Genomic DNA, 12,882 nt, shown 5'->3' with positions numbered 1-12,882 from the left:
ATGCTTTAGAGTTCTACTCTCTTTTCAGAAGTCCTTCAAGCCCATCCCTCAGTGCCCTATGGGTCCCTGGCATCCAGGCAGCCCCCTGTGGTCTCACGTGGCACGGAATCAACTACATCTCAACCCAGAGATGGCGCTGGATAACCCAGCGGTGGATGAGCACACGCCCCACCGGGCTGTGAGGGCTGGTAGGCATGGTGGCCTGGGGTCAGGACCTGGAGCTCTGCCTCCACCATGACTAGCTTGGGGACCTGAGGCCTTGTCTCCTCATTCAGGTTCGTGGTTGCCTCCCGACTCTGTGCCCGCAGGAGCCTGCCTTGCAGAACAGCACAGACATACAGACGAGCTCCCGCCCTCGCGTGGCTTAGAGGCTGCGGGGCACAAGGAAGCTGACGACTAGGCACAGAGATGAAGACGTGCTCTCAGGAGGTGGGCATGGTTCTGGCGAATCCCCTGGAGCTTCGTCTCCTCGTCTGTAGCGTGGAGGTAGCTCTAGCTTCTTGCTGGTGTCGCCAGGCGGGAAGCAATAAGACAGCCTGTGCCAAACACTGAACGCCAAGCCTGGCGCTCATCTGCAGAGACTTGTGGGTGGCACTGGTCAGCAGAGAGCAGCAGGCGTGCCTCCTGTGGGGGCAGAGCTCTGCGGGGACCAGACTAGCACCCTCCGGGCAGCCCCGGCAGCCAGCCTGGAAGCAGCCTCTGATCATGAGCATCAGGAGGCATCAGTCAAGCCCCACAGAGAACCTACATGGCGTGTATGCGCAGCACTCTAGAGCAGTGGTTTTCAACAGGTGCCTCAGGAATCCCTAAAACATGCAATGCCTGACTATTAGCCAGGAGCACTGGCCCCTTTTCCTTCCGACTGTCAAGTGAAAAATGACAACAGCCAACACAACAATATCTATCCAGTCCAGTGTGAATGAATCAAATTATACCTATTCTCTAGTTAAATTATATATACATGCTAGAGGCCCAGTGCATGAAATTTGTGCACAGGGTGGGGGGGGGGGGTTCCCTCAGCCCATCTTGCACCTTCTCCAATCTGGGACCCCTCGAGGGATGCCCGACTGCCCTCTCACAATCCAGGACTGCTGGCTCCCAACTGTTCCTGCCTGCCTTCCTGATTGCTCCTAATGGCTTCAGCCTGCCAGCCTGATCACCCCTTAACCACTCCCCTGCCAGCCTGATCGATGCCTAACTGCTTCTCTGCCAGCCTGATTGACCCTAACTGCCCTCCTCTGAAGGCCTGGTCCCCCCTAAATGCCCTCCCCTGAAGGCCTGGTTCTCCCAACTGCTCTACCCTGCTGGCCATCTTGTGGCAGCCATCTTGTGTCCACATGGGGGCAGCCATCTTGTGTGTTGGAGTGACAGTCAATTTGCATATTACTCTTTTATTATATAGGCTTTTTGTGTGTGTGTGTGTGTGCCCCAGAACTTTAGTTTAGTGTGCCCTGAGACAAAAAAGGTTGAAAAATCACTGTTCTGTAGTGTAGTGTTCATGTGTGTGTGTAACATATATGCTAATGGGCAGCATGTAGTAAAGAGTGCACATGTAAAAGTCACTTAGGACATTTAGTGGCATGTAAAACAAGAAGCTGGAAATGACGTGCATTAAACATAACCTTGATGAGACCCCCTGGTGTATCAGCCTGGGCAGAGCCTGGGCTTTGGGGCTGCTGCCTGGACCCCACCTCTGTCTCTTTCTGACGTGAAGACCCCGGCCGCTCTGAGGCTTTGTCACCCATGACAATGGTATCAGACTGCCATGAGGATTAAAGAAAGTGCTAAGCACGGCACCCAGCAAGCACTTCCTACGTGAGGGGGACAGTGGACTCTGCCTGAAAGTCAGGAGCTGACTTCCCGTGAATCTCTCTGAGCTGGACTTCACGTCCCCACCCCGGTGCAGTCAAAACAAAAACAAAAGCTCTCAGCTCCCCCGCCCCAGAGGCATCTGCTATATTCATTTACACCTCATAAGGCCACGGAGGGTTTGCTTTCAGAAGGAGCAGTGCAAGGAGGGGGTCCGTCCTCATGTTCCTTGACTCACAGCGCGTGGGTGATCTCCCCACCCCCGTGTGTGGCTCTCGCCCACTCTGAGCAGTCACCAGTCTTCGTTCTGTTCTGCGCCCTGCCAATCTCTTTCCCGCCTCATAACCTTTGTACACGCTTGTCCCCTGTGCCGGATGTGCTTATCCATGCTCTTCTCACTTCCTACTCCTGCTCGTCCTTCAGACCGAATAGGGACCTTCCTTGAGGGTCCTGTCTTACTCAGGTTCCCCTTCCTGACAATGACAATATTTAGAAGTCACTTCACTTGTCTATTTTCTTATCTCTGTCGACAAGAGTCTAAGTCTAAGGCTTAACGCAGTTCCTAAGGAGCCTGAATCATATCCTCACTATCCGTTTCAGACTAGAAGGGTCAACCTTCACTCATTCATTCACAAAATGCTACTAAGCACCTACTCGGTGCTGGGCGCAGAGGTACAGGATGAACAACGTCAGACCAAGTCCCTGCCTTCCCGGATCTGGGAAGACACAGACACAACCAGCACAGACCCTGTCAGAGCGCCAAGGGCAGGGAGGACTAGACGAAGGGAATGCAGAAAGGAGAGATGCCGTCCTATCTGAGAAAGGCGCCGAGACCTTTCTGGCAAGGCAGCATGCAGCGAAACGCCGAAGGAAGGATGGTACCGGCCGTGGGGCTGTGGGGCTGAGGCTCCAAAACTCCGGAGAAGGAGGCGGCTGTGTTTGTGCTTACTCGGTTTCTAAAGCAAATTGTCTCTTGTGAGTGAATGATCCAAATCAAAAGCCTTCAAAGATGCATACCCTCTGACTTAGGAATTCAACCACAGGGGGCGGGAAAGAGTACATATATTTATGCACAAGGACACTAACTGGGGGAAAGAAGACATTGGGAGCAAGGTGAATGTTTCGCGCCGGGGGAGTGGGGAAGTGGATTAAGGCCATCCGTCCATGGCACACTGCGGGTCACTGAAACACGCAGAGGGCACGGGAGATGCTGGCGGCTCAGCACCACGTGCTGACGCATCATCTACAGCAGGGGTCTTCAAACTACGGCCCGCGGGCCACATGCGGCCCGCAGAGGTGTCTAATCCGGCCCGCCAGGTTTTTTGGGCAGTGAGCGCAGCCGAGGTGTTACAGTAGGAATTAGTAGTTCATATAGTCCGGCCCTCCAGCTCTCTGAGGGACCGTGATCTGGCCCCCACTTTAAAAAGTTTGAGGACCCCTGACAGTGACTCAAAGGCCAGGTTGTGAAGGAAAACGAATAGAAACCTTCAAAGGCATCAGTACCAAAATGCTGACAGCATTTACTAATGAACGAGAGAATTGAGGTTGTTTTTTCTTCCTTTTACTTTCCTCCTGGCTCCCGTTTTGGTGCACTGCATGCATTCCATACTAATTTTGTCATTTGAAAATGGTATTAAGTCCACCTAACTCTCCCGAATACATTGGTGCCTGGAGAGGTACTGACGCCCGCTTTGTGCCAGGCACGCTGAGGGTAGCTTCCTCGCAGACAACAAGCCAGCGACGTCCCAGACTGCGGTGAGTGCCGGGAGGGCGCACTTTGAGGAGGTTGTGGAGGCGAGAAGGTCCTGCTTCTCTTTCCCACGTGAGGGTGAAGCCCAGTCCCCCGTGAGGGTGGGCAGGGGCGGGAGGTCTGAGGAAGTACGAAGCCTTGGGGGACGGTACATTTTCCGGGAAGCACCGTGGGCTTTCCAGACGCCATGAGGCCCCTGGAGGTCTGTGAGCCCCGAGAGCCCGGCTCTGGCCTCCTCTCAGCCAAGTTCAACTCTTGGAAACAGTGGGTTCAGCTAAGGTTGGGATTGTCCAGACAGACAGGAGAAAGGGAGAGAGAAGCTAGAAATGATGGTGAAGGAATGAGGGTCTGTGGGTAGGCATAGGCCCGGGGGATGAGAGGGGTAAGAGAGAGAGAGAGAGAGAGAGAGAGAGAGAGAGAGAGAGAGAGAGAGAGAGAGAGAGAGAGAGATCCTTAGGACCAAGTCTCCATTGGTGGTGACCAGAGCCAGCCTGTGCCCATCGGGGGCGGGTAAGAGCTGATAGAGAGGCACTCGTGGAACTGAGACTCGGGCAGTGGTCACCCACATGGGAAGTCCCAGAGGCTGGAGACAGAGCCAGCATCCCCAGGAATGAAAGGGAGCGACCAGGACCCAGCAGCCCACAGGGCACCTCCAGGAGGTGGCAGAGAGAATGTGTAACCCAGGAGCTGAGCGTCAGAAAGAGCTGGGTTTCTGGAGGAGAGGGGGGTGGGGGGAGAGATGGGGGCGAACCTCTGAGACAGATGCAGAAGAGAGAAAAGCTGAGCCCCCTGGGGGTCTGTGAGGCGCCCCATGAGCCCCCCTCTGGGAAGCAGAGTCCGAGGGAGCTGGGAGAGTCACATGACGGAGGCTCAGGTGACGCAGGTGTGTGTGCAAAGGCCTCGAGTGGCAGGGGCTGTCAGGTCAGGGGCGACAGCAGAGCAAGAGTCCTGGTGGACATGCTAGTCCTAGAGGGCTGGCCTGCTTTCAGGATGGAGAGAGAGGGGTGCGAGGACATGGGAGGGAAGGAGCCCCAATTTGGGTCCCCAAATCCCAACCCGAGTACAGGTCCCACGAAGGGACGGGGTTGTGAGGGTCAGCTGCGTGGGGGTGGGCAGCCTGAGTTGGTGCCACTTCCAGGCCGAGGAGGCCTCAGGACACAGGGGCAGGAAGACGGGCAGCCGCCTCTGGGAGCACGGCCTGGGGCCTGGACGCAGGGCAGGGGACCCCTCCCCGGGAGTAGGCAGGGTGGGGGGCCGCCCCTCTCTCCAGGAGTCTGGGTTGGCCCCAAGAAGACTGCGCATGGCAGTCCTGACTCACTGGCCCCGGACCGCACCCCCTTCCCCAGCATTCCACGTCCTTTACTGCAGTGCTGGACTTGTTAAAAGAGTAAATTTAGCTTTTACAAGGAGAAGCAGCCTGGCTTGGTCCGAGGCGGGGCTGGGCTCCATGGAAACCCCAGCCTCGGGGACCCTCCCTCAGCTGCCACTGCCCCGCCCGCCACGGGAGAGCTGAGGGCAGGGAGGGGAGGGAGAGAGGACAGTGAGAGGGCCTCTCCCAAGTCCCTCTAGCTGGGCATCTGACAGGGACAGCCCTCTGTTCCTCTCCTGCCTCATCTGTGAAAGGGGCAGAGCGTGCTGCTGCCAGGAGGGTGGCCAGGAGTGTCCTTCAGCAAATCGAGAGCAAGCTGGAGGCCAGGCCCATCTCTCCGGCGGTGAGTCACTGTCCCGGGTGCCCGTCCACCCCAGGATGGTGCATAAGCACAAAGGGAAGAAGGCAGGCCGCAGGTCAGGTGCTCGAGTGCAGACCCCAGGGAAATGCGAGGAAGGGTTGAGTGGCAGCATCCACGTGAAGGTCAGCCAGGCCATGCAGGGTCCCAGAGCCAAAGCCACGCCTGAGAGTCCCAGACCTCCTAGCACCCGGCCTGCCTCGGGTCCCTGCCTGGCTGGGAGCAACCCCCGGCGCCTGGGTTGGGCCAGCCCCCGTGGTCCCAGGCCTGGCGTCAGAGGCCCGCGTCCATCCCAACCCCCTCCTCATCCCTGGGGGCCCAGGCTCTCGGCACGGCTTCTCTGCACCTGCATGTCCTTGGCTGTCGAGCACCCACCTCGGAAAGCGGTGCGAGTGTGACTCCTGGGCAGCAACCAGCCGGCCTGGTGGTGAGCACGGGGTACCCCTCACCCCGGAGGCTGACACAAGGGTTCCCTGGGGAAAGAAACCAGCCCACCCAGGGTCCACTCCTACTGGCAAGACACACAGACCCTCCCTCATTCTCTCCCCATACCCCCCCCCTTCCTACCCAGCCTTGCCCACTTCTATCAGAGCATCCCTGACCTGGCAGCCAACCACACCGCCCTCTCCCTCCTCCTGGGAACGCCACCCCCTCTCAGACTCCCGCCGCCCACAAAGACCTGAATGGGTTCAGGGTCTCCTCGTGGAGCTCCCTGGAGGCCCATCCTGCCCCCGCCTCCGTCAGCACCGGCTGGGCACCTGGAGTCCCCGGATTGGTGAACAATTCCCCAGAATGCCGAGCTGCCCTCGCACAGCCTGCTGCCGTGGGGGCGGGGAGAGGCTATTTGTGTGTCCTGATTCTATTAATTAAGCTTATCGCCCGTCTGCTCTGCCCTGTGAGCCTGCGTAGGTGTTCCCGGCTGCTCTGCACGCACGTGCACGCGGAGCAGGTGAGCGGGAGCAGCACACCGGGCAGGAGCCATCAGCCTCAGGGACTCCATCCGCCACCCCGGGGGCACGGGGCTGGGGGAGATCGGCCTCTTCTCTCCAGAATGTTTGCCCCGCCTGCAGGCGAGGGAGGAGCTGGACCAGAGGCGCTGAGAACCTCCACGCTCGCCCTTCCCCACTGACCCCGGCCCCCTGGGCCCACGCGGACACAACCCCAGCTCGGTCCTCAGGCACGCGGGGCCTCCCCGCTCTGGCCATCCGTGGATTCACTGGTGGGTGGGCACGCCCCTCCCGACCTGCCCTGGGTCCGAGACGCGCCTCACCTGGAGCTCTGCTCCAGCTGGCCCCCTCTGCGCCGAGTGGGCGCTGAGGTGTGGCCGGGCAAAGGCTCCTCAGCTGTGCTCACCTCCTAAGCACCACTCTCCCGGACCACTCACTACGCACCTGGCCGGTGCAGAATACTTGGTCTCAGGATCTCATTTAACCTTCTGAAGCCATTTAAACCCAGAATGCAGTCAATACAAGGACTGGCTTCACAGATGAGAAAACTGGGGTTAGGTGGCCACCAAGGTCCTGCAGAGCAGGGTTCAGAGCCAGGGGATCTGACTGCCAGCCCCCCTCCCCTGCACCTCTGATGTAGCCCACACCCTCCACCAGAGCTCCCAGGCACCGCCTCAACCCCTAATTTGCTAAGGCACACCTCCCAGTCCCCACTGCGTCCACCAACTGGGGCCCTGTAGCTCCCTGGGCTCTCTCACCTCAGGAGCCCACCTGGGCCACAGCTGGCCACACACTCATATACACACACACACACACACACACACACACACACTCATACACATACACTCACCTCACACACATGCACACTCACACACTCTCACACACACACACTCTCACATATGCACAGACACACACACGCATAGACGCACTCACTCACAATCATGCACACACTCACACACTCACACGCACGCACACACTCTGCCGGGAACCCCGAGAGAGGTGGGCCTGGGTTTGGCAGGTGGTGCGCAGCCCAGCCTGCGGACGGGAGGATACCCGCGTGGTCACGGTGGAGGGCAGGAGCACGTTTCCAGACGGCGCTGCCATCCTCGCCATGTTCCAGCTTGTTGACACAGTGATGGCATAATTACAGTTTCAATCGCAGATTAATAGTAAGTCGTTTTTGCAAACGAGGAGGCAGGTCTGCACTGGAAAGGGCCCCAAAGGGCCTGTCGCCTCTGCTATCTGAGGCTGCTGGCCGCTGTTTGATGTTTTCTGCCGAGCTGAGGCTTTCCTAAGGACGATCTAACAGCAGCAGCTCCCGGGTAATCATACCCCTGCCAGACCCAGGCCTCCGGGCCCCCTGGCCTCCGGCCGCAGGAGGGGTGTGTGTGTGTGTGTGTGTGTGTGTGTGTACCAACCCAGATCTGGGGGTGCTTACTGGGGCTGGCTTGGGTGTGTTTGATGTCTCCGCATGTGAGCATGTGTGTACATTTGGAGTGTGTGGTTCCCATGTAACCAGCAGTGCCCAGAGGGACAACCCCCCACAAAGAGGTTGTGGCTCCCTCCTCTTCCTCCTCCGCCCCCTTCCCCCCGGGAGGGGGGCTGTGCTGAGAGACTGAGAGGGACAGGGTGGACTCTGGATCCCCAAGGTGCCCCTCAGAGAGCCTTGGTGCTTGGCAGGGCCCGGCCAGCCCTGCACGCGCTGGGACTCCCGGGGAGGACTGAACCTGCCCAGATGGCTCGGCTCCGAGTGGGGTTGGCGAGGAGCTAATAATAACAACCGTGACAATAACAACCATTGATGTGTTTGAGCTTTCTTCTTTCCCATTCCCTTTTATCTCTGGGATCTCATTTGATCCTCACAACCACCCTGAAGGGAGGGAGGGCAGACCTGACCCCCACTCGCCCCGGTGGAAACAGCTCGAGGAGAAAGGGGACCTGTGCCGGGGACGTGGGTGAATAACAGAGCCTCACGCATCCCTGTGGGTGGGACAGGATCCTGGTCCTGGCCTCCAGGGGACCCTCACCAGCTCCATGCCACCCTGTGCCCGGGGCCAACAGGCAGGCACGGTTCCGAAGCCTGGTTCACATTTTCCACATTCCCTTTTGAGCCAAAGAGAGACCGTGCCTGCAGGGATGACGGCGTGGTTCGGTAGACAGAGGTCCCAAGGGCAACCTTGGGCTGGCCCCGGGCCAGGCTCTCGGTGCCTGGCTCTGCACCTGAACTTCAGGGCAGACCCGTGTTTATGCTGCCTGAACCTGGCCCCTCACAGGACAATGACTTGGTGAGCTCACTCCGCGGCCACGCCTGGCCCAGGTGCTTTAACAACCCTGAGGGCGCGGTCCTGCCCCGCCGGCTGCCGCCTGGCGCCTCAGGCAAGAGCAAAGAGCACCAGAGGGGGCTGAGAGGGAGGCGGAGAGGAGGTGCTCACGCAGGGTTGGCCTCCTGCTGCCCAGTCCTGCCCGTCCGGGGGCAGTGGGGGCCGGTCTCCTTGGGTCTCCCAGTGACCTTGCACCCTGAAGGTCAGGCCTGGGGTTTGCTCCACAGGCCAGGCCGGGCCGAGGGGCCTCCAAACTGTTCCTCCTGCTGAGCTGTCTGACTGCCATGGAGTTCAAAGCAATTGGAGGCAACATTCAATTATGCCAAGTGCGGGGCGGGCCCCGGGAGGCAGATGGACGCGCCCATTTCTCAGCTGGGGAGAAGGAGGTGGAGCGTCCCTCAGTGGCAAGGAAGGACTCAGGCCCGGGCCCAGCCTGGGCCGTGCCGCGGAGCCTCTGTCTGCTGCCCGGGCCCGCAGGCAGGAGTTGGAGCCCAAGCTGCATCCCTGCCTGAGGAGCCTGCCCCAGATCCTCTGCCGGGAGGCCGGTGGCGGGGCTGAGACAACACCAAGTCCCTTCTCTCCTAGCGGCAGACCGGGGTCCCCCCACCTCTGCTCCAGCCCTCAGGCTCCGGAGGGAAGAGCTGCTCTGCCTCCACCCTCGTGCTCAGGCCCCCAGTGCACCCTCCGACCGTGGGGGGCAGTCAGGGACGACGGGCAGGTACAGAAGGTCGCCAGGTGGGAAGCCCCAGGTGCGCCCAGGGTGACCTCCCTCCCGTCCCCCCCAGCATGTCGCCGGTCATGCGGTTTGGACCCCTGACCCTTCCTGCCGAGAGATACCATCTGGGCGTCAGTTGCATTTCAGCTCCAGACCCTGATAAACAACCAAACCAGCCGCAGCTGAGGTCAGGACCAGCTGAGTGGAATAATGACCCCTGCCCGGAACCTAGGAATCAATCAGTGGAGACCCCAGCCTGCAAGGACACCCCTGGACAACTGCTGAGCATTCTGCCTAGATTTTCCCTGTGGCACCTCCCCTAAGACCTCCCTCTGAGAACCCGTAGGAAGGCGGGCCCCGTGCTCTCCTCCCAGGAGCTCTCTGGGGCCGGCCCCGGCCCCTCCTGCCCCAGGCATGTCACCCTCACCGTCCTCACTCCCAAGCTCCGAGGGCCCTCCCCTGGCCTCTAAAACCTGTTTCCTAAGCCCACTCCTTCTAGGCTCTTACACTGAGTTCTTTCCTAGCCAGAACCCAAGTACCGAGGTTGCCGAACCCCGGTTTGGTCCGACCCCATCGGTCAGACACCCAGTGCCAGTCCTGCCACCGCTGACCACAAAACCACACGGCCCTTCCCCGGCCGGGACTCACCTTCTCAGGGCCTTCGCCTTCCCAGTCCCCACAGCCAGAGCCGTTCCTCCTCCTCTTCTCTTTCGGAAGCATGGCCACCTGTCGAAGGACCACTCCCACCCCCGCCTCCTGACCACGCGTGTCTGCACGTGGGGCGCTCGGAGAGCATTTCCCACCCACGGGGCAGAGTGGCTGGGCCCACAAACACCCGGCCGGCTGGCCCTGCCTGTCGCTGGTGGCTCTGTCCTCCCGGCCCTGCTGGAGAGAGTTTGCATTTCTGAGCTTCTATCTGAGTAATGGGGGGGAGGGGGGGGTCTGTTTCCCTCTCCCTCTGTCACAGGGGGGCCCAGCACCCCCAGGGCACTCTGCTTCACAGATCCAATCATGGGAAGATTTGGCCAAGCCAATAAATGAATTTTTTTTTTAATACACAGTCTTTCCTGCCTTCATCTCCAGCTCCACTCTGCCATCACTGTGTATCAAAAGTGCTCTTCAGCCAAAACCGGTTTGGCTCAGTGGATAGAGCGTCAGCTTGCAGACTGAGGGGTCCCGGGTTCGATTCCGGTCAAGGGCATGTACCTTGGTTGCGGGCACATTCCCAGTAGGGGGTGTGCAGCAGGCAGCTGATCAATGTTTCTAACTCTCTATCCCTCTCCCTTCCTCTCTGTAAAAAAATCAATAAAATATACACTTTTTTAAAAAAGTGCTCTTCTGTCTTTGACTCTATTTCCTTATTTTGGTTTTGCCTCTACCGCCTGGTTGTAGCAATCACAGCGGAGATCCGAGCTTCCTCCTGGCCACGCCCTGTTCTAAGTGCAGCTCAGACATCCACGCCCCACCGTCCTGCCTGAGCCTCTGAGCAGGCCGCGTCGGAGATGCCTGTGGTTGTGACAGCTCGGGTCAGGCTGTGCTAATGGGGTCTAATGAGGAGAGAGATGACAGTGCAACCAGGACAGCTCCCCACAACAAAGCGTCCTCCGGCCCCAACTAGCCATCGTGTTGAGTTGTGAAAAGCCTTGCTCTAAGCCTTACTCGTAGAGTCTGAGTCACATTGCCTGTGATCACCATCGATTTCACCACTGAGGAAACGGAGGCCCAGAGAAGTTAAGTAACTTTCCCAAGGTCACACAGCTACTGAGCAGGTGTTTTTAAACCAAGCCGTCTGGGGCCACCACCCATGCTTTGGGCCTCAGTGTGTGGCATCTCCCTGAGCCCCGTGGCCGGGATCCCCTTCCTCGCTCTCTGCCCACCAGCACGCGTGTCCCCTCTCCGTCAGAGAGAGGAACGGCCCCTCAGGGGTCAGCTGAGGGTCCCAGAGTGTGCAGCCACATCCACCACCTCAGAGAACCTGGTCCATCCCAGCCCCCGCCTGCCCCAGCCTGGCCGCCCACGCTGACCTCCTTCTCTGAGCGGGGCCACAGCCCAGGCATGATGGCTGTCCATCTCACATGCAGGGACCTGTGTGGAGGGTAGGGAGGTGGGAGGGGCAGGAGCCATCCCTCCTCCTCCACCTCCACCTCACCAGGCCCAGGGCCCCGAACCCACAGCTGAGCCTTCCCCATCCCTGTGCAGTTTGTCCTGTGACAGAGGAGTGGACACAGAGGTTCTGGTACCAGTGAAGACAGGAATGAGCAGAGCGGAGGCAAAGGGCCACCGGGTTGCCTCCAGGCGCCACGGGGCCTGCGCCGGAGAGGAAGCGGAGGTTGAAATGAGGAACCTGCAGGGCCCCTCCAGACAGCGGGCAGGAGGAAGAGGCCCTGTGCAGAGGAGGGAGAGGCCAGGGCTGGCACTGGCCGTCTCAGGATGCAGGCGCTTGGCCGGGCCTCCAGCCACGCTGCCACCTGTGAGACAGTGGGCCAGGGCGAGGCCCCGGGCTGGAACCAGACGCAGAGAAAGCCAGCGGGTGCCTCGAGACATCTCCCCACTGGATGGCCCATGGCTTTGGGGGGAAGGTCCCAGGGAGGGAGGCACCCTTCAGTCTCCCCACCCAGTCTGACGAGCATGGCCTTGCTCTATCCAAGGGTCCCCAAGATCCGCCCCTGCCCACCCCTGCATGCCAGGGAGGCAAAGTGGGGGAGGGAGGGACCGTGGCAAAGGAGATCCTCAAAGCGGATGTGAACACGAGGGAGCCACCAGGTGAAAGCAGAAAGCCCATGGAGGAGGAAGCAGCCAGGGTAGGAGCAAGGCTGCTCCCTGCAGGCACCCCTTTGGGGCAGACAGGCCTCCCCGGGGCCCCCAGCCTGGCCCCTCCAGGCCTCCTACGGAGTCATATACAATAGACGGAATGTGGCGTATCCACATCGCGGGCCATTTTCCAGCCAAGGTGGGTGAACCTCCAGGGAAACTGGCCTGTGGCTGAGACCAATGTGTCCATGGTGGGCTGTACCTGCCATCCGGGCATGGGGTGTCGGGGACAGAGGGGGCCCCGCCTGTGGTGGAGGGGAAGGAGTTGGAGGAACTCTGTACTTTCTGTTCACTTCTGCTGTGAATTTAAGGTTGCTCTTTTTCAAAAGTTTTCTTAAAAAAGAAGTGTTGATACATCAACAGGGATGAGCCTTGAAAATATTATGTTAAGTGAAAGGAGCCAGTTATAAAAGACTATATGATGATATTCCACTTCTATGAAATACCCAGAACAAGGAGATCTATAGACAAAAACAGATTGCTGGTTCCCCAGGGTGGGGGTGGGAAGTAAGTGGGTGATAGCCAACACACACACGGGTTTCTTTTTCGGGGGAAGAAACTGTTCTGAAATTGACAGCGGTGACAGTTACACATCTGTGACTCTACTGACCACCGTGGAGTTGCCCACGTTCAGTGGGTGACTTGGATAGTATCTGAACTAGATCTCAAAACTGTTTAAAAAAAAAAAAAAAACATTATTAAGACCACTGAAACTAAATATAGCTTGCGGATTAGGAAATTGTGTCCATATTAAAGCTTTCTTATAATTTTGATCACTGGAAAAAATTAATGGGCAGCACTA

This window comes from Pipistrellus hanaki (genome assembly GCF_964339955.1).
Source record: "Pipistrellus hanaki genome assembly, chromosome: 6".
Taxonomy (NCBI): domain Eukaryota; kingdom Metazoa; phylum Chordata; class Mammalia; order Chiroptera; family Vespertilionidae; genus Pipistrellus; species Pipistrellus hanaki.
This window is presented reverse-complemented; position numbering follows the sequence as displayed.